Below are 21,070 nucleotides of genomic sequence, written 5' to 3' on the forward strand. Positions count from 1 at the left end.
GGAACAGAAAATAGGTTTGAACCTCCATACTCAAAGCATGTTCTGCTTACCAGTGTGTGGGTATCACTGAGAAGCTTGTTAGCAGTGCAGACTCTCAGGCCCTGCTCTGATTCAGACTCATTTTTTCCCTTCCGTTTGCAATCTTAAACCTTTTTATCATAATCTACAATGTTGTTAGTTTCAAACACACAGCTAAGTGATTCAGTTATACATACATTCTTTCAGATTCTTTTCCTTATAGGTTATTACAAGATACTGAACACAATTCCCTGTATTATACAGTGGGTCCTTATTTATCTATTATATATAGTAGTGTATATGCTAATACCAAGACTATAGTTTAACAAGAACCATGGGAGATTCTGATACACTTGACAGTCAGAAGCCCCAGGTGGCTGCTGCTGCTGCTAAGTCACTTCAGTTGTGTCCGACTCTGTGTGATCCCACAGACGGCAGCCACCAGGCTCCCCCGTCCCTGGGATTCTCCAGGCAAGAACACTGGAGTGGGCTGCCATTTCCTTCTCCAATGCATGAAAGTGAAAAGTGAAAGGGAAGTCACTCAGTCGTGTCCAACTCTTAGCAACCCCATGGACTGCAGCCTACCAGGTTCCTCCATCCATGGGATTTTCCAGGCAAAGTACTGGAGTGGGGTGCCATTGCCTTCTCCGAGCCCCATGCTAAAGTAGTTCAAAAGATAAATGGTTTTCAGCTGAGAGGCTCAAGAAAAATCTGAAGGAGACAGCATGTGAGTCAGATTTCAACAATGTGACAAGCTTCTAGCTGGCCGCCAAAATTTGCCCTCCACTTCTTCCACATGTGTGGCTAGACTACATTGCCTAGCCTCTCTCGGAGTGTGTGGCTAATTTCTGATGGAATCTGAGAAGTGGCATGTACCACTTCCAGGCCTCCAACTTAAAAGAGTCGACATGCCTTGTTCACTTTCCTCTTCCTCCAGCTAGGTCCTGGATGTGTGTGAGGGGGGGAGGTGGGGCAGTGCCGGGGTCCAGCCCCAGCTGATCCAGGGTATTCGAAGGGGAGACGGCTTAGGCAACTATTTAAATATTCATCAAAGATATAAAGAGTAATAGAATGAGGATAGCTCAGTAGGAAAATTCAGTGGAGAAAAGAGGCTGAGTAGCTTGGTTTACGCAGGAGACCAATAAAACTTCAAGACAAGAAGTTTGCACCACTTACGTAGGCCGCAGGCGTCCTTCCGTTCTCCTGAAGGAGAGGAGACACTGAGGCCTCCCTGGTCGGATCTTAGAAGCCCAGGCATAATTAGTAAGCATGGCGGGTTCCGCACTCCAGATGGAGACTCAGCCAGAGTGAGAGAGAGAGAGCAACATGGGGAGACCAGTATTTCGAGGAACTGATCCCAATTCTTTATTTTCCAGAGTCTGTTTTTATACACTGAGATGTTATACAAAAGTCACGTGGGGACAGCAGTCCTGATTTTTATTAAAGTCAGGTGCTTCACACAAATGTATACAGAGGTCTTAGGGGTGTTGCATCATCTTCTGGCCAGGGGGGCCTGCTGAGAATTTACGACCCTCTCCTTGTGACAGTGGTCAGTTAACCAGAACACTTTTCTCTCCAAGGGTGATTATTCTTAAAACAGACGTCACTCAAATAAAGTTACATTCCTATAGGGTGAGGGTGTAGTGGGTTTTAGTTAAGGAAAGAATTTACTTAGCCTAAGGTCTAATGTGATTTATATCAAAGGTTAATACTTATTTCTTCTATTCATTCATTAATGTGTGTAAGGGCAGGGGATGTGGAGTCTTAGCAACAAACACTGGCTCAACAAATGAAAAACCCTTCACCAATACAGTTTCTAATCAGCCCATTATACTAATAGTTTTCTAACTTTTCTAAGGAACCTGTTTTTAGAAGGTTTAAAGCATCTCGTGCCTCTCACGGTTGGGAGGCTGTGAGCAATCACATGTGGCCTGACAAGCCTGTCAGGTAGGCTAGAGAACCTTCAAAGGAGTTTGTAGGTTAAAACACTCTTGTCACGCCCAGGAGTTTTTATTAACTGGAGCTCTAGGTTAACTCCTTCTCCAAAAGAGGTGGTGGGGGACAGCCCCCCATAAAGTCAGAGGTGTAGATGAGCACAAAGTAGTAAAGTAGGCAGGCTCTGGTTATGGGGGTAAATGCTCGAGGATTTCCAAGGGGACTCCTGAGGCTCGATCCCGCCTTTGCGTATGTCGAGCCTCCTTCCTCATGACCTTTGCCACGGGCGGAGTACCTCACTCTGGCCCCCAACAGGGCAGCCTCGACCATTCAAATGAGAATCACATCTTAGGGAATGCTAGAGCAGTAGCCTGTTGAATTGACAACTTGTAAAGAAGCCTAAATTCTGGAATGAAGATGCAAAGCACAGCCACTATCGTTCTGAAACACAGCAGAACTTTCACGTGAGAAACAAGTGACCTTCTGAATTTTTAAAGCCTTTTTACTCTATGGTCACTTTTTTCAAAATGGGGGAGGGGATGAGGCCCTCTGTTTATCGTAACAAATGCAGATGTATAAAATGCAGATGGAGAAAGGTGGTGAAGAGAGTATTATTGGAGATTGAAGGATCAGCCGAAGTAGACACAGGGGTACGTATGAATATGCATGGACAATTCCTATTGTCAAGGAATCACAATAGTTAGGCTGGCTGGAGCATACGGTATGTGACGTCATAATAGCAAATAGAGTGGGAAAGGTAAATTTTAAATTCAGATTATGGGATCTGGCATTCCAGGCCAGGGGTAACAGGGAGCCATTGCAGACCTAACAAAGGAAAGCATAATGTTTGGGTGAGATTATTCTGGCAATAGTGTGTGTGATAACTTGACATGGGGAGATGAGAGGAAGACCAGTTAAGCTTTTGCAATAGTCCAGCTGAAGAATGGCAGTAAGAACCTCAATGAGGTTAGTCAGTTCAGTTCAGTCGCTCAGTCGTGTCTGAGTCTTTGCGACCCCATGAATCACAGCATGCCAGGCCTCCCTGTCCATCACCAACTCCCAGAGTTCACTCAGACTCACATCCATCGAGTCAGTGATGCCATCCAGCCATCTCATCCTCTGTCGTCCCCTTCTCCTCCTGCCTCCAATCCCTCCCAGCATCAGAGTCTTTTCCAATGAGTCAATTCTTCACATGAGGTGGCCCAAGTACTGGAGTTTCAGCTTTAGCATCATTCCTTCCAAGGAAATCCAGGGCTGATCTCCTTCAGAATGGACTGGTTGGATCTCCTTGCAGTCCAAGGGACTCTCAAGAGTCTTCTCCAACACCACAGTTCAAAAGCATCAATTCTTTGGCGCTCAGCCTTCTTCACAGTCCAACTCTCACATCCATACATGACCACAGGAAAAACCAAAGAGCCTTGACTAGACGGACCTTTGTTGGCAAAGTTATGTCTCTGCTTTTGAATATGCTATCTAGGTGGGTCATAACTTTTCTTCCAAGGAGCAAGCGTCTTTTAATTTCATGGCTGCAGTCACCATCTGCAGTGATTTTGGAGCCCCAAAAAATAAAGTCTGACACTGTTTCCATTGTTTCTCCATCTATTTCCCATGAAGTGATGGGACCGGATGCCATGATCTTCATTTTCTGAATGTTGAGCTTTAAGCCAAATTTTTCACTCTCCACTTTCACTTTCAAGAGGCTTTTTAGTTCCTCTTCACTTTCTGCCATAAGCGTGGTGTCATCTGCATATCTGAGGTTATTGATATTTCTCAATGAGGTTACTGCTGCTAAGTCACTTCAGTCGTGTCCGACTCTGTGCGAACCCATAGACGGCAGCCCACGAGGCTCCCCCATCCCCGGGGCTCTCCAGGCAAGAACACTGGAGTGGGTTGCCATTTCCTTCTCCAATGCATGAAAGTGAAAAGTGAAAGTGAAGTCACTGAGTCTTGTCCAACTCTTATCGACCCCATGGACTTTGGCCCACCAGGCTCCTCCGTCCATGGGATTTTCCAGGCAAGAGTGCTGGAATGGGGTGCCATTGCCTTCTCCGCAATGAGGTTAACTGCAGTACAAATATAGTGTTGAAAGCAGCTATTCTCAATTTAGGTATTCCTCCCAAAAATATCTGATAAGCTTTGAGCTCTTAGAGGCTGAACTAATGATAGAGTATCTAGTGTAGGGTAAAATTAGCTGTTCCAAATTACATAGAAAAATAGTAAATCACCATAGATCTTTGAACATGCACTTGAGGTGGGAAAAAGGAAAAAATTTCAGATGGGGAAAATTTTCAAAACTAGGAAAAGCTATTATATGAAACTGTATCCAAATATATTTGTTTATTATCTGCATTTCTAGAAGTTAAACTAAAACTGGATTTCTGTAAATGAATTATTGTCTTCCCAATGAGCTTATTTCTGAGTTGTGTCCTCTTTGACTAATTGTCCACAGAAAACACCTAACATGTGACCTTTAGTTTCTTCACCCCAGATTATTATACAGCTAAAGGCAACCCACTCCAGTGTTCTTGCCTGGAAAATCCCATGGACGGAGGAGCCTGGTGGGCTGCAGTCCATGGGGTCACTAAGAGTCAGACACGACTGAGCGACTTCCCTTTCACTTTTCACTTTCATGCATTGGAGAGGGAAATGGCACCCCACTCCAGTGTTCTTGCCTGGAGAATCCCAGGGACGGGGGAGCCTGGTGGGCTGCCGTCTATGGGGTCGCACAGAGTTGGACACGACTGAAGCAACTTAGCTGCAGCAGCAGCAAAGGCATTGGAAACATTTCAATAAACTCTTCACTAAAGCCAAGTAGATTGTAGTTTAAATTTAAAAGTGCTCTTGTAATTTGGCTTTTCAAAAAATTTAGAGGTCATATATGAGTTATGCCTTAAAGCATGGCCCAGCCATACTAAACAATAAATGAGTTTAATGATAAATATACTTCAAGTTGGTGACTGGTTAGAATCCCAGGATTAAAACAGGATATAACTGAAGCACTCCTGAGGGTGTGAGCACACAAATATTGAACTTGAAAATTACAGGCTTCAACAGTGTAGAGAGTGTACTAAAGAAGTTGATTGAAATCAATTACGCTCCTGAAAATTGGGAGGTATTCAGAGAACAATTAGGAGGAGTCCAATCCATACTCATTAATACAGAGTGAGTCCCCAAATGACAAAGATATCTGCTGTGATTAACAAAGAAGTTAAAAAAAGAGATAGCTTCATAATAAACAGGCGTGGGAAAGGCTTACAGAACACAACAAACAGTAACATTCTTAAATTCTATTAGAAAGAAGCTGCAATCTAGTTCATGATGAAATATACTTATTAGTAATAGGAGCCAAAGTGAGGGGGCTCTGATTCAGGTGTGTTACCCAACCCAGAGAAAGTGACGAAGCCTCGTTTGCCCTTGCCCGTGGCTTATTTGATAACTTGATGATAATCCATATGGTAGGTCAGCCTTCAAACATAGGCAGAGGAGGGAGGCTTTGACATTAAGAAGGAATCCAGAGCTCTGGGTTCCAAAACAAAGGCCTTTCACTGTTGCTGAGGATCCCTGAGGGGCTCATCAACCCCCACATAAAATGATGATAATGTCTGTCCTGCCTGCCTCACAACAAAGGTATTTAATAATCAAACGTGACTGTATGGAAGTAGATCATTGCTGCACACTGCAAGGAATTGGTTACTGTTTCACTACTTTGTTCATAATAGCAGCTGACTATGTGCTAGCTCCTGTGCTAAGCACTGAGCATTCATTAATAACTTACTCTTCATAACTACCCTATGGCAATGGGTTCCATTATCCCATTTTACAGGTAAGGAAACAGAGCCTCAGAGAGTTTAACATACAAAATGACACAGCTAGTAAATGGTAACACCATCATGTGAGGTCAAGCTGTTTGATTACAGAGCTTATTCTGTAGTCCAGGGGTCCCCAGCCTCTGGGCATGGACTGGTACCTCCTGTCAGATAAGAGGTGGCATTAGATTAGAAGTACACAATAAATGTAATGTGTTTAAATCATCCCCAAACCATCCCCCTTCCCCTGGTCCATGAAAAAAATTGTCTTCCATGAAACCCGTCCCCAGTGCCAGGAAGGTTGGGAACCACTGCAAACCACTGGATTGCAATACCTCTTGACATTAATACATGATATTTACATATTATTTTGCCTCTTCCAGGCTGTTATTCCTTTGATGAGCTCCTTCTGCAATTCATACATTATCATCTATTTTCAAACACCTTCTCATTTAATCAATACCACAATCCTATGAAGTAGGGAAATCTTTCCCTGTATCATGGAAGGGAAACCAGACTCAAGGGAAAGTGACTTGACCAAGGTCACACCACTGGTAAGTGTTCTTGACAATACACTGAAGCTGCCCTACCAATTTGGTTTCCTGGGTACATGGCGATCAGGAAACGTTTCCTCAGTCATCCAATGTGACTATTCTATTCCCTGGAAATATCTTTAATTTTTTTAATCTAAATTGCATAAAATTTAGAAATAGCAAGACTCGTGAGGTGTCAGAGCACAAGACAAGCACAGCTAAAAATTAGGGTCTGGGCCAAGCTCTATGGAGGCGCCATGATGGGGACTCCAACCATCGAAATACATTCATCAATGACAATCCTAGAAGCAGGATGAGGATCTAAGCCACTTTTGATAGACTGCACCTCTAAGCCCTTTAAGGGTAAATCCACAGATAAGGATGATTCATGAGCATGTTCAGTGCGGCTTACAAAAAGGATTCATTTGTGGAGATTTTAACTGCAAAGAGTAACTTGTTTGAATGCAAAATTCAACATCAGTCAGTGTCTGAAGGTCAGTATTAGGTGACCTGTCCTCTGCAGATTTCAAGTCAACCGTGAATCTCAGCCATCAATATATTCCCCCCTTCCTGCCCCCAAAGGCAAATGAAGTACACCTGAAAGGCAGAGGACACTTGCTTGGGGCATTCCTCTTCTTTTCACAGCTCTCCAGCTGCCCAGGGCCCTCCTGCTGCCTTCCATTGCCGAGTACCATCTGCTGTTGACCTCCCTGTAGAATCTCCCGTCTCTCACCTACACTTTCCTGTCTAAGTGACCCCTTTCCTTAGGGTAACACATGGGATTGCAAGTGCCTCTGAGAAATTAATTACAACTAATTTATTAATGGCTGAAAAGGAGTTTTGTTATTCAGCCCCACATCTATCCGACCCTAGAAAACAGGAGACAGCATGGTTCAATAAAGGAAAAGAAAGTGTTAGTCACTCAGTCGTGTCTGAATCTTTGCGACCCCATGGACTGTAGGCCGTCAGGCTCCTCTGTCCATGGGATTCTCCAGGCAAGAATACTGGAGTGGATAGCCATTTCCTTCTCCAGTCAGTAGAGGAAAAGTGGCCTCAAAATCCACCAGACCGAAAGCCAGGACAATAGGGTCATAGTTCAAGGTCTCTGTGCCTGAGCTGTGTGGTTTATTTTCTTCGGCATCAGTTTAATTGTGACTAGAACCTGTTACCCATTCACGGAGAACCAACATGCCCTGCATGCTTCTGGGATCTATCCAAGCCCTGCCCAAAGTGAAGAGGACTTAAGTCATATTTTTGCATGCTTTTCTACAGAATAGGACTGGTTTTACCTATGCTTATACACATTGGAAGGACTGATGCTGAAGCTGAAACTCAAGTACTTTGGCCACCTAATGTGAAGAGCTGACTCATTTGAAAAGACCCTGATGCTGGGAAAGAGTGAAAGCGGGAGGAGAAGGGGACGACAGAGGATGAGACGGTTGGATGGCATCACCAACTCAATACACATGGGTTTGGGTAGACTCTGGGAGTTGGCGATGGACAGGGAGGCCTGGCATGCTGCAGTCCACGGGGTTGCAAAGAGTCAAACATGACTGAGCAACTGAACTGAACTGAATATACCTGTCACTGCTCTCCAGGAAAAGCTCTCTCTCCTTCAATCAAGTCTGACTCCATAGTCAAAGATGATAGAAAGAGACTGTCCAAAGCATTCTTAAGAATATTTTATTTTTTGGTCCAATCTTAGAGTTGAAAACACCAAGGTTTAGGACTTGGTTCTCTAGAACAGCAGGAAATCATGGAAGCCTTCTGAGCAGAGAAGTGACATAAATAGGGTGGCATTTGGAATACTAAATACTTAAATGATCACTCTATGGGATAACACCCATGCCAAGAGCCTTACCACATCCCCAAATCCATAAAATAACCCTATGAGCCAGGTATTTTTGCCCACATTCAGGAGGAAATTGAGACACAGATTGGTTACAAACATGTTATAGAACTTGTTGAAAGCCACACAACTATTAAACAATGAATCCAGGGTATAATCCAGGTCAGTCTGATCTCTTTATCACTATACTAAGCAAGAAGTCCACTTGCCTGTTGAGATTAGACTCGGGGAGCATCGGGAAGGAAACAAAACGCCTCCATCCCATCTCACCCCTATCTCCAGCCACTTCCAAGTGCCAAAAATTTCATATAGAGATTTACCCCACCAACCGAGTCCCCTTCTATGTAGTGGCTCTTGGGGATGCCATCAGTCATTCATCCTTTATGAAGGAGCAGTTCTCCATGCTCTCATAGGACAGGATTTTATAGATAGGACAGAAGAAAGGTTGTGGGCTCTGGGAATCTAGGTGGGAAGGAAAAAAGAAGGAACAAACCATCATGGGGATAAGGAGGAGGAAATAGGCCAGGAAGGGAGTGAAGATGAGGAACTACCAAAGACCAACTTTGCTGACTTCGTAATTTTGCCAGGGGTTGGTTTATATATCACAGAAAGTGAGCTGAGCAATGTTCCTTCTGAACTGGAATTAAAAGAGAAAGAAGGTTTCTCAATATTTCAACCTGTCAAACTAGTTCAAGGATTCCATTTTACTACTAACGGAAACTGATCCAACCAGCCAAGAAGATGGATTTCTCAAAACTAGTGCCTTGGCTAACTGCATCTCTACATGTGTTGTCATTTCTTCCTCATACCTCACTCCTGACTCATATATATATATATATATATATATATATACATATATATATATATATATACACACACACACACACACACACACACATACCACCTTCAATTTCTGAGCAGATTAGGGCCAAGTGTGGCTGCCCTCCTGACTTTGTGCATTTCTTCAGAAAAGCAGTGAGCGCTTCTGGTCCTAAGTAGAAGTGGCAGCCATGAAGATGAGAGAATCCGAGAGCTGCCTCATCTGTTTAGTGCAGCCAGGCTCAAATAACCTGTGAGATGGATCTTAAGAGACCTCAGCTGAGCACAGACCCTCACAATGTAAGGAAATGACAAGAAGAGAGTCAGCAGCATCCAAAGAAAAGACTCCGAGCTCATTCATCAAAGAGGTGAGACCTCGCAGCAGAAAAGACTCTATAGCTGCTATGACTCGCTTCAGGGGCTGGACCTTATGCACACTCTGGACTCCAGCAGATTTGTGTAAAATCTCCCTCTTACTATTGTAAATTTAAAAATCTTTTCACCTCTATTTATCAAGCAGGCACTGGGAGAGGCATGAGATCAGAAATGAAGTAAACACAATCCCCAGTCACTCCACCTTTGCTGCCATTTGCTACTCCATACATCTATTACTGGACTCACCATTTCCTTGCAAACCAGAAGGGAAGATCCTTGAGGACTGGGAATATCCTTGTTTCTCGAGTGCCTATTACAATGCCTGGTCCATCGCAGAAGCTTGATATGTGATCTGCAAGAACAAACCCAACTCCATAAGTGATCAGGTTCTTTTACTTTAGCCTTTGTATTCAATTGCTTTTGCTTAGTTGTATTAGGTCAAGCAGGCATGAAACTGAGCAGGGCCCTGTAGGGCCCTTCTGGGTACAAAAGCCTTTCTGGGTCCCCCGTTTTTCATTTGTAGGTAATAGTTTCATTCAGCCTCCTAGACCTTCCCTGAGTTCCAAAGGGCAGATTCAAACAGCTGCTCATCACGGAAGGGTGGGGATGCAGAAACAAAGGAGGAGCAGTCAAGAAACAAAACTGCAGCCATAGGACAAGTTCCCCATTTCTCTGGAAAGGATATACAAAACAGTATCTTTGAGTTTTTCTGCAGGAACTAAAGGCGTCCACTCAGGTGGACACAGTAACTCCAGGCTGTGCACCAGATTCGTGGACTTCCACCCTGTTACCTCATCACCTATTAGTCAGAAGAAAGCCACACACCTTGCGGCCCTCACCCCAAATTTTGCCTATAAAAACTTGTCCCCTGCCCCAAACCACCCAAGAGTTTTGGAGGTTTTGCATACAAACCATCTACTCTCCTGGTTTGGCCCTGCAATAAACCTTTCTCTGCTCCAAATTCTGGCATTTCAATTCGGCCTCACTGTGCGGTGGACACTCAAAACTGGCTTTTACTAACAGGCAGGCAAGTTAAGCACTAAAGGGATGTGGCCTTTAGCTTAAAAGATATACCATTTCGGTGAACCTGACCTCCTACTCTGGAGCATAAAACACATTTGTTTAGTTCAAGGCAATATCTCAAGCAGGCCCAAGTTCCAGCAGGTGCTAGACGAACAATGTAACAAATCCCCTTGGGGCCTGGCCAGCATCAAAACATTTGTAAGACCTATTGTCTTTTGACCTTGCCTCCAGCCGGCACCCACCGTATTCTTGGTAGCACAAAAGAAACTAATGTCAAAACCTGGGCAGGATGATTCTTTAGCCCACCACCTTCTCCTTTGCTGGCTTTCCCAAAGTTGCTATTCCTGCCCCAACATCCTGTCTCTTGATTTATCAGCCTGTCATGGGGTGAGTAGTACGAGCCTGGACAAAGTAACAAATATAAGTGGTAAACAAACAGGGATTATAAATTAAATGAATCTGACTTTTATACTAACCCTGACTCTCAAGTCACATGGATCTTCAAAGACCCATAGCTGCAAAGGCTTTCATTTTGACTCCTCTCTGTCAACAGTCTATTATTATATGTTAACAAAGCATAAACACACTCAGGAAGCACCTTCAATTTTTAGGAATGCTTTTGTACCCTAAAAAATAAATAAATGTAGTTGACCTTTTAAGTAAGTTTGACAAACCTGGTCTTCCTAAAGCCGGGAAGCCTGCAGCAGCAGCTTCTTCCAGCCCCTCTTTCACAAAGCAACTTCCCAGATTTAAAACCTCCCCCCACCCCAGGAGGAAAACACGTTCCCTCCCAGTAATCCTGGCGTGAGCCCACAGCTGCTCTGCCTATTGTTAGGCACCAAAGCAAAGCAATCAGACTTTCTTTGTATCAGCTGAAAAAAAAAAAATCTCACACATCCATGCCTAAATGCCTCACACCTGTGCTCACAAAGGTGTCAGCAGCTCTGAGCATCCTGTAACTAAATCTGGAAAATTGTCTACTTCAAGCAAAGTGACGCTCAGTAAGCTTCAAACCTCTCTGCCAGCTACATATGATTTGGAATACACATGTGTTCCTTTTTCCTGGTAACCTTTCAAGCCTAAGCTCTACCCAGTATCAGACTTCCAGATCATGGCTACAGGCAGAGAGCTCAGATCTGGAATTTCAGTGGTGAGTCTGCAAATTGGCCCATGTTGCTGCTGCTGCTAAGTTGCTTCAGTCGTGTCCAACTCTGTGCGACCCCATAGATGGCAGCCCACCAGGCTCCCCCATCCCTGGGATTCTCCAGGCAAGAACACTGGAGTGGGTTGCCATTTCCTTCTCCAATGCATGAAAGTGAAAAGTGAAAGTGAAGTCGCTCAGTCATGTCCGACTCTTAGAGACCCCATGGACTGCAGCCCACCAGGCTCCTCCGTCCATGGGATTCTCCAGGCAAGAGTACTGGAATGGGTTTCCATCCCTTCAACGACTGGCCCATGGGACCTCCGTAAGTGCAGAGAGTCTTCAAGAAACAATCTCACTCCATAAACCGACTCTGTTTCGGAAAAAATAATAGCAACAATTTATTGTGTGCTTGGGCTTTCCAGGTGGTGCTAGTGGTAAAGAATCCACCCGTCAATGCAGGAGACGCAAGAGAAGCGGGTTCAGTCCCTGGATTGGCAAGATCCCCAGGAGGAGAAAATGGCAACCCACTCCAGTATTCTTGCCTGGAAAATTTCATGGACAGAGGAGCAGGCTACAGTCCACAGGATCACAGAGTCAGACACAACTGAGCACACACACAGAGGGTGTGTTGTAACTTCTAATGTTATGACATGCCAGACACTGTTTTAACCATTATTTCAGTTTTAACAGGTAAGGGAACTGAGCCATAGATCTGCTAAGTAACCTGCCATAGATTGCATAGCCAACAGATGTAAACCCAATTAACTCCACGTGTTTTTTTTCCCACGTGTTTTTATAAATTAATTTATTAACTCACTACTCTTAACAGGATGAAAATACTTATGTTAAGCCAATTATAATTTGCTGAGTTTAAATCAACATAGCCTTTAAATTGGTAGCATTTTTTATTTATTTACCTTTGCCATAGACTCCAAATTCTGTGTGAGCAATCATCAGTGTTGTGGAATCCAAAGTCGAAAAGCACGCCTCGGAGGACACGTAAGACAATCGAGTACAGTTTACTACACCAGCAGGTCCAAGGGGAATCAGGCCCCAACAAGGACCCTGATGTTTCTGAGAGGCCCAGTTTTATACCCCCCACTACTTGACTGGTTACATGTTAGCAACCTCTTTGTTGCATATGATTGAGTTTTACAACAAGCAGGTGCTAGGAGAATAAACAATTAAGGTTAAAGGTGGAGGGAACAATGCTTAACAAGCTGGGGGATGTCTCCATGGTTAATCTAACAGGGGCAGCCTGACCTCAACTACAATCTGTTTGCCATCCTTAGGGAGGGAAGTCTCCACAAGACCTGGTTTTCACTAGCAACAGTTTTCTTACTTTTGGTCAGGGTTCAGGCCCAGTTCACATCCTGTCTTTAAGATGGACAACAGGCTTCAAGATAGAGTCTCTCCTGCTTTCTTCACACTGGCCCCAACATCAGGAATCATTTCAACTCTCTTCATCCCTGCCTATCAAAATCCTATACACCTTCAAGATCCAATTCAAATACCCACTCCTCTCTAAACCTTTTTCTAGTCACTTATCTAGATACACTCTCTTCTTCCTCATATTTCTCCTCTGGGAAACTAGCTTTTAGTAGATATTTTTGGTCCAGCTCTTAGTAGACATTGGGATGATTATTTATCCTTACCATCTACTCAACCATAAATTCCTTAGAGGCAAAAATTGAGCCACACTCAACTCTGAATTCTCCACAGAGCCTAACACAGTGCCTTGCAATAGTAGCTCCAAGTTGAATTGAATTTTCGGTTGAGAACAACATTTATATCTTGCTGGATAACAAATAAGTGAGAACACTGAAAGATATGGGAAAATAATGTCAAGTGGAAGAGATGTCGGAATTGTCCCAGCATAAGAAATAAGCCAGAAAGAAATATGTGTAAGTACCACAAATCTACATGGTAAAGGAAGCTAGAAAGACTGTGAACCATTTGGCATGATAATATGCCAGGATGCAAGCCACAAGGTTATAAAAAAGACAACTATTATTTGCTAATATCCTGATCACAGGGTCAAGGGAACAATAGGAATCTGGCATAAGTCACAATGATCAAATATAAAGTCAAAAAAAATCAACTAATGGAAAGCAGATAGTCAAAACCATACAGAAAGTCTAAATACCTAATGCAATATAATAAGTGATCAGCTGGTTTAACATCAAATTATTTCAGTAGAATTTGGAGTAAAGAGTATAATTTTCAAAGACTTACCATTACTGACTAGCTCTTCCAAGATACAAGAGGAGTAGCTTCATTTTTTTAATATGCTAACAATTTTTTTGGATCAATCAGATTTTCACATCCCATTGAGCATCCTATTGTTTGTTTGTTTTTGAACCATCCCTCACTGAATATTCAGCAGACCAGAGAATCCAAGTTACACCTAGATCTTTTTAATGGTTAGAAACCTTGTCAAAATCCTGTGATAAAGAGGGCATTGTCTAGTCAGAGGGAAGGTTCACATTTGGAACAAAGCTTCGTGAAAGGACCCGATTCAGAATTCTAGTCCCTAGCCCATTTCTTATATTAATAGTTGGGATCCGCCCAAACTCTCAATCAGTTGTTTCCATATGGCAGCTCATGGAACTGTGCCAGTCTGTGATAGAGTTTACCCCTGCTGGGGATGAAGTGAAAACAAAAACAAAGATAGCACAGGCTAAATTTAATTATGTTTTTGCTTTTATTTTTTGATTTGCCTATTTTTCAATTTTGTTTTTCACAGAGACTAAGTTAGTCCTATTTAATGTAGTCAACTGAATTGGCTGTTTTTATTTTAATACTCCGGCCTTCATGCTTGCTTGTTTTTAAAATAACATAACATAAAATAACAATAGTAGTAGTTGGTAATTGTGTGTGTATGTGTGTGTGTTCCCACATAGTAAAATAAATTTCTGGTGATTTAATATTAGTCTTTCAGGTATGTATCTACATTTATCCCAATACACACAGACACACAATTTTATTTTGAATTGGCCTGGGCCTCTGCTCAGAAAGATATTGATAACTTTAATACAGGTATGGAAGGGTTAGTGCGAACCAATTCCAATTAACAGCTAAACTCAGCAGACTTATCCTGCTGGTGGTAGGTAGCCATTTTCATCGAGTACAAAGGTAGCAAATTATATTTGGTTTAGTTCCACAATTAATTTCTTACAAGAGTCTATCATAGGGAAATCTATGAATTAATATTATTAAGTTTATGTTATTAAGACACATTACTTATAATCATTTGCATTTAGTGTATAGAGCGTGTAAATTGTGCTTCTGAATCTTCTAAAGAGAGATGCATTCATATATTTACCCTTGAATCAGGCACTCCCATATTGCAGCATATTTGTATTTATAGATTTTTTTTTCCTTGGAACTCAGCCTCACAGACACTTCAGTGCAGTCTCTCGCCATCCTTTTGCAGCTTCCTGGTGGAGATGACATTTGCTCAGCTAGAGAATAGACACTTTCTGGCTGAGTTGCTCATCACACTGATACCCCAAGGCCTCGCTGATTTGCTGTCAGAGGACTCCAGCTGTTTCATTGCCATGATGTGTCTTTCATAGGAAAAGACATTTCCTGGAACATCAACAGCTTGTTAAGGACCGGGGAGTGCAGGGGAGAAAACTTGAAATTTTGGAGGAACAGAGTGATTTGAACTTGGCGGAGGCATGAAGATGAAACAGACAAAGGAATGATCAGGAGAATTTTCCCCCATCTGTGTCTGAAAGACTCATTTTCAGAGCTAACCATACAATTTGTGATGAGCGACCCTCCACAGCTTAGAAGGTCAAATGTTGGTAGAAGAAACACTTGTGACTTACTCACCCTAGGGATGAACAGATTAGATGAGGATATAAAAACTCATCAAAGAAGCTGGAAAACTCATGAGAGATGGTGGTTGCCTCAGTGAAAACTAGCAGAGACACGGCTTTGAGTGTTACCTCTATGAATGAGGAGCAGCACGACACTTTGTGGCACCAAGCTCAATTTAATGGCCTGTAGGAGGAAATGGCAACCTACTCCAGTATTCTTCCCTGGGAAATCCATGGACAGAGGAGCCTGGTGGGCTACAGTCCATGGGGTCACAAAGAGCTGGACATGACTGAGCGACTAAATGGCAGCAGCAGCAGGAGTCCTGTTACCTGTCCTTTCCACCCTCACAGCTCTTCTCATTCTATGTTGTCTCTGTTATCATGCCTATTTGTTTTCCCACTAAACTGTGGGCTCTTGGAGAACAGAAATTGTGTTTTACTCAACTCTATAACCTGGAGCCTCACACAGTGTTGGCATATAGTAAGTGTTCAATAAATCTTTGTTTGTCGAATGAATGATGGAATACAAAGGGCTTCAGGGTTCCCAACCATTATTTGCAGCAACTTGCTGGGTCATCAATCTATAGGATTCTTGTGTGTGTGTGTGTGTGTGTGTGTGTGTGTACACACCAAAAAGGAAATGAATGTAATTCACTCTGAAAATTTTAATGGATAAAAGTCTTACCTAGGTAAAAAATTTTACCTATATATCAAGGGACAGATGTGGATAATAACAAAATTACATTGTCAACAAAGGTCCGTCTAGTCAAGGCTATGGTTTTTTCAGTAGTCATGTATGGATGTGAGAGTTGGACTATAAGAAAGCTGAGCACAGAAGAATTGATGCTTTTGAACTGTGGTGTTGGAGAAGATTCTTCAGAGTCCCTTGGACTGCAAGGAGATCCAACTAGTCCATCCTAAAGGAGATCAGTCCTGGGTGTTCATTGGAAGGACTGATGTTGAAGCTGAAACTCCAATACTTTGGCCACCTGATGCGAAGAGCTGACTCATTTGAAAAGACCCTGATGCTGGGAAAGATTGAGGGCAGGAGGAGAAGGGGACGACAGAGGAGACGGTTGGATGGCATCACCGACTCAATGGACATGAGTTTGGGTAAACTCCGGGAGTTGATGATGGACAGGGAGACCTGGCATGCTGTGGTTCATGGGGTCACAAAGAGTCAGACACGACTGAGAGACTGAACTGAACCAGGGTAATATCATCAGCCTCTAAAGGTTTCTGGCCAGTGGCCTAACCCTGGCTCATGCAACCCCATATGCAACAAAACAAATCTTTTTGAATAAAAAAGTCATAATCTACATTCACAATGTTGATATTTGGTCTCAAGTATCAGTTTGTGAAATGCTGGTAGCTACCTCATTGGGTATCCCTCCTCTTATTAGCATGTCCATTTTGCAGAGAGAGAAAAACTGAGTGTTCATGTAATTTTCCTAGTCACTTGCTCTAAGTGCCAGAAAGTCAGGCTTCAAACCCAGGTCTTGTTTCTTTCCAAAATTTTTATTTGGAAAAAATTTTTTTAAATACAGAAAATTTGGAGGAGTGTGAAAACCATATGCTGCTGCTGCTAAGTCACTTCAGTCATGTCCGACTCTGTGCGACCCCATAGATGGCAGCCCACCAGGCTCCCCTGTCCCTGGGATCCTCCAGGCAGGAACACTGGAGTGGGTTGCCATTTCCTTCTCCAATGTATGAAAGTGAAAAGTGAAAAGTGAAAATGAAGTTGCTCAGTCATGCCCGACTCTTAGTGACCCCATGGACTGCGGCCCACCAGGCTCCTTTTCGTCCATGGGATTTTCCAGGCAAGAGTACTGGAGTGGGGTGCCATTGCCTTCTCTGGGGAAAACCATATGCTCACAACCTAAATTCTGTCATTAACATTTTTCTATACTTGCTTTATCCATCTATCCATCCCTCTATTCATCAATAAACCCATCTTAATTTTGGTGCATGTCAGAGTAATTGCAGACATCAATATACTTCAACCTACATGCTATATGAAAATCAGAGATACCAAGGGAATATTTCATGCAAAGATGGACGTGATAGAGGACAGAAATGGTATGGACTTAACAGGAGCAGAAGATATTAAGAAGAGATGGCAAGAATACACAGAAGAACTGTACAAAAAAGATCTTCGCGACCCAGATAATCACAATGATGTGATCACTGACCTAGAGCCAGACATCCTGGAATGTGAAGTCAAGTGGGCCTTAGAAAGCATCACTACAAACAAAGCTAGTGGAGGTGATGGAATTCCAGTTGAGCTATTTCAAATCCTGAAAGATGACACTGTGAAAGTGCTGCACTCAATATGCCAGCAAATTTGGAAAACTCAGCAGGGGCCACAGGACTGGAAAAGGTCAGTTTTCATTCCAATCCCAAAGAAAGGCAATGCCAAAGAATGCTCAAACTGCCACACAATTGCACTCATCTCACACGCTAGTAAAGAAATGCTCAAAATTTTCCAAGCCAGGCTTCAGGAATGCGTGAACTGTGAACTTCCTGATGTTCAAGCTGGTTTTAGAAAAGGCAGAGGAACCAGAGATCAAATTGCCAACATCCAATGGATCATGGAAAAAGCAAGAGAGTTCCAGAAAAACATCTATCTCTGCTTTATTGACTATGCCAAAGCCTTTGACTGTGTGGATCACAATAAACTGTGGAAAATTCTGAAAGAGATGGAAATACCAGACCACCTAACCTGCCTCTTGAGAAATCTGTATGCAGGTCAGGAAGCAACAGTTAGAACTGGACATGGAACAACAGACTGGTTCCAAATAGGAAAAGGAGTATGTCAATACTGTATATTGTCACCCTACTTATTTAACTAATATGCAGGGTACATCATGAGAAACGCTGGACTGGAAGAAACACAAGCTGGAATCAAGATTGCCAGGAGAAATATCAATAACATCAGATATGCAGATGACACCACCCTTATGGCAGAAAGTGAAGAGGAACTCAAAAGCCTCTTGATGAAAGTGAAAGTGGAGAGTGAAAAAGCTGGCTTAAAGCTCAACATTCAGAAAACGATCATGGCATCCGGTCCCATCACTTCATGGGAAATAGATGGGGAAACAGTGGAAACAGTGTCAGACTTTATTTTGGGGGGCTCCAAAATCACTGCAGATGGTGACTGCAACCATGAATTTAAAAGACGCTTACTCCTTGGAAGGAAAGTTATGAGCAACTTAGATAGCATATTGAAAAGCAGAGACATTACTTTGCCAACAAAGGTCCGTCTAGTCAAGGCTATGGTTTTTCCTGTGGTCATGTATGGATGTGAGAGTTGGACTGTGAAGAAGGCTGAGTGCCAAAGAATTGATGCTTTTGAACTGTGGTGTTGGAGAAGACTCTTGAGAGTCCTTTGGACTGCAAGGAGATCCAACCAGTCCATTCTGAAGGAGATCAGCCCTGGGATTTCTTTGGAAGGAATGATGCTAAAGCTGAAACTCCAGTACTTTGGCCACCTCATGCGAAGAGTTGACTCATTGGAAAAGACTCTGATGCTGGGAGGGATTGGGGGCAAGAGGGGAAGGGGACGACAGAGGATGAGATGGCTGGATGGCATCATTGACTCGATGGACGTGAGTCTGAGTGAACTCCGGGTGTTGGTGATGGACAGGGAGGCCTGGCGTGCTGCGATTCATGGGGTCGCAAAGAGTCGGACATGACTTAGCAACTGAACTGAACTGAACTGAACTGAGGGTAGGTATATTTTTAGTTTTATAAGTGCCAGACCCTCTTCCCAAACTGATTGTACCATTTTAGTAACCCCACCAACAATGTTTGCCACTTCCAATTCCTCCACATCTTCACTAACACGTTGGCTTTATCACTCTTTTAAATTTTAGTCATAGTGGTGGATATGTGGTAATATCTAATTGCCCAACTCCGATATTTCTATTTCAAAATGAATGTTTTTCCACCCACACCACACAGATGTATGTAGGTATATAAAAAAATATCCAGATATTTACAATATAAGGTACAATATGAGAAGTGCAATATAAACAAAGTACCAAAACATCACAGAGGAGGGAGCTAAAACTTCCAACTGAGATATTCAATTGGTTTTCATGATAAATGATATTTATGTATTCATTAAAAAATATTAAGAACCTATTAAGTACTGGTAGGTATGTGTATATGTATATATAAAATAGTGTGTATATACACCAGTAATGAGTATAACAATAACCAAACTACCAAGGTCCCTGTCATCATGGAAGATAAATTCTATTGGGGTGAGGGGACACAATAACCAAACAAATAAGTAAAATGCATTTCAAATGGTGATATGACACAGGGGAAAAATAATATGGAGTGGGAGGGTATGAAGGGCTGAGAACAGGTGGTTATTTTCTATAAAATGGTCAAGGCATTTGAGACAGACATTGAAGACTTATTGGGATTCAGTGTGAAGGAGGCAAGTGGAGGAACCTGAAGTAAGGTGGAGGTGTACCACAGAAAGCATTGACTATTGGAAAGGACAAAGGCTAAGTTATATATGCCAGGAACCTCTAGTCCATCTTGGAGCACCAGGGGAGAAGCTGGAAAAAGACTGGGGAGGACCATTTATGGACCCTGCACCTATTTCAGCAGGCAACAGAGAGCTAAAGAATGGGTTTGAGCAAGAAAACACCTCATCATCATCTGAAACCAATTATATATGTCAATTTCAGCTTAGTAAAAAAATAATAATGATAACTCAATCACAAACACACTATAGCAAAATTTAATTTGTGGCATTCTATTTAGTTGAGTAAACATTTTGCAGTATCTATTATGTGCTTCATAGACAGGACTGTAAGAGGGAGAAACTAAAGACTGGTAGGGAGTAGGGGGAGTCATGAATCATCTGCTATCATTGTCCATGCTTAGGGCAATGAACATCTTAACTAAGGCTGTGGAAATGGTAATTGAAAGACAGAAAACAGTGAAGAAGCAGAATTATGCTTAGGGCAATGAACATCTTAACTAAGGCTGTGGAAATGGTAATTGAAAGACAGAAAACAGTGAAGAAGCAGAATTGAGAGCCCTGGTGACTGAATGTGGTGATGGGAAGGGTGGTAATCCCTCTTTTGTTTATAGCATATAGCCACCTTCCAGTAGCAGCAAATGTGAATATTGGCAGAGGTTCCCATATAGAAGGGGGCTTGCCTCTTATACAATTGGGTCTTTTTCCATTGCCTTTGCTAGAGCATGGCCCTCAAGCCACTACTCTAGAGTAACTGTGTCTATTTGAACCTGTGTGCTTCTATGCAGTATTACTGGAATCACAATCACTTAGGTCATGGAATCCAAGTGTATGGAAAATGCTCACTGGGATTTTTGCATGTGGTTTAAAAAGATGGTTGGGTTTCCCAGGTGGTTCAGTGGTAAAGAATCCACCTGTCAATGCAGGAGATGCAGGTTCTATCCCTGGGTCAGGAAGATCCCCTGGAGAAGCAAATGGTAACCCACCCCAGTATTCTTGCCTGGGAAATCCAATGGACAGAGAGCCTGGTGGGCTATAGTCCATGGGGTCCCAAGAGTCAGACAGGATTTAGCAATTGAAAAACCACAAAAAGGTGGTTATTTCCAAGGATAGCAAAAGGAAATACCAAGGAACATTGCCACCACCACCATCAAAAATCCTTCTTCTGCTGACTTGTCAAATGCCTGAAAATTTCACCATTCAGTGAGAGAATTCAGTGACAACAATTAACATTTAGGCC

The 21,070-nt window shown here is 42.7% G+C and overlaps 1 long non-coding RNA gene across 4 annotated transcripts in view; it reads right to left on the minus strand.

Moving 5' to 3' along the window:
• Window positions 1-12,595, minus strand: part of LOC104970471 (uncharacterized) — a 259,025-nt gene extending 246,430 nt beyond the window's left edge. For all 4 annotated transcript variants that reach the window (XR_009493514.1, XR_816662.4, XR_003033448.2 and 1 more), the window contains exons 1-2: window positions 12,420-12,595; window positions 9,582-9,687 (exon numbers count right to left, since the gene is read on the minus strand). This is a non-coding gene — a long non-coding RNA (uncharacterized lncRNA). The remainder of the gene's footprint in view (window positions 1-9,581; window positions 9,688-12,419) is intronic.
• Window positions 12,596-21,070: the final 8,475 nt, after the last annotated feature.

Source organism: Bos taurus, chromosome X (genome assembly GCF_002263795.3).
Source record: "Bos taurus isolate L1 Dominette 01449 registration number 42190680 breed Hereford chromosome X, ARS-UCD2.0, whole genome shotgun sequence".
In the NCBI taxonomy this organism is placed as follows: Eukaryota; Metazoa; Chordata; class Mammalia; order Artiodactyla; family Bovidae; genus Bos; species Bos taurus.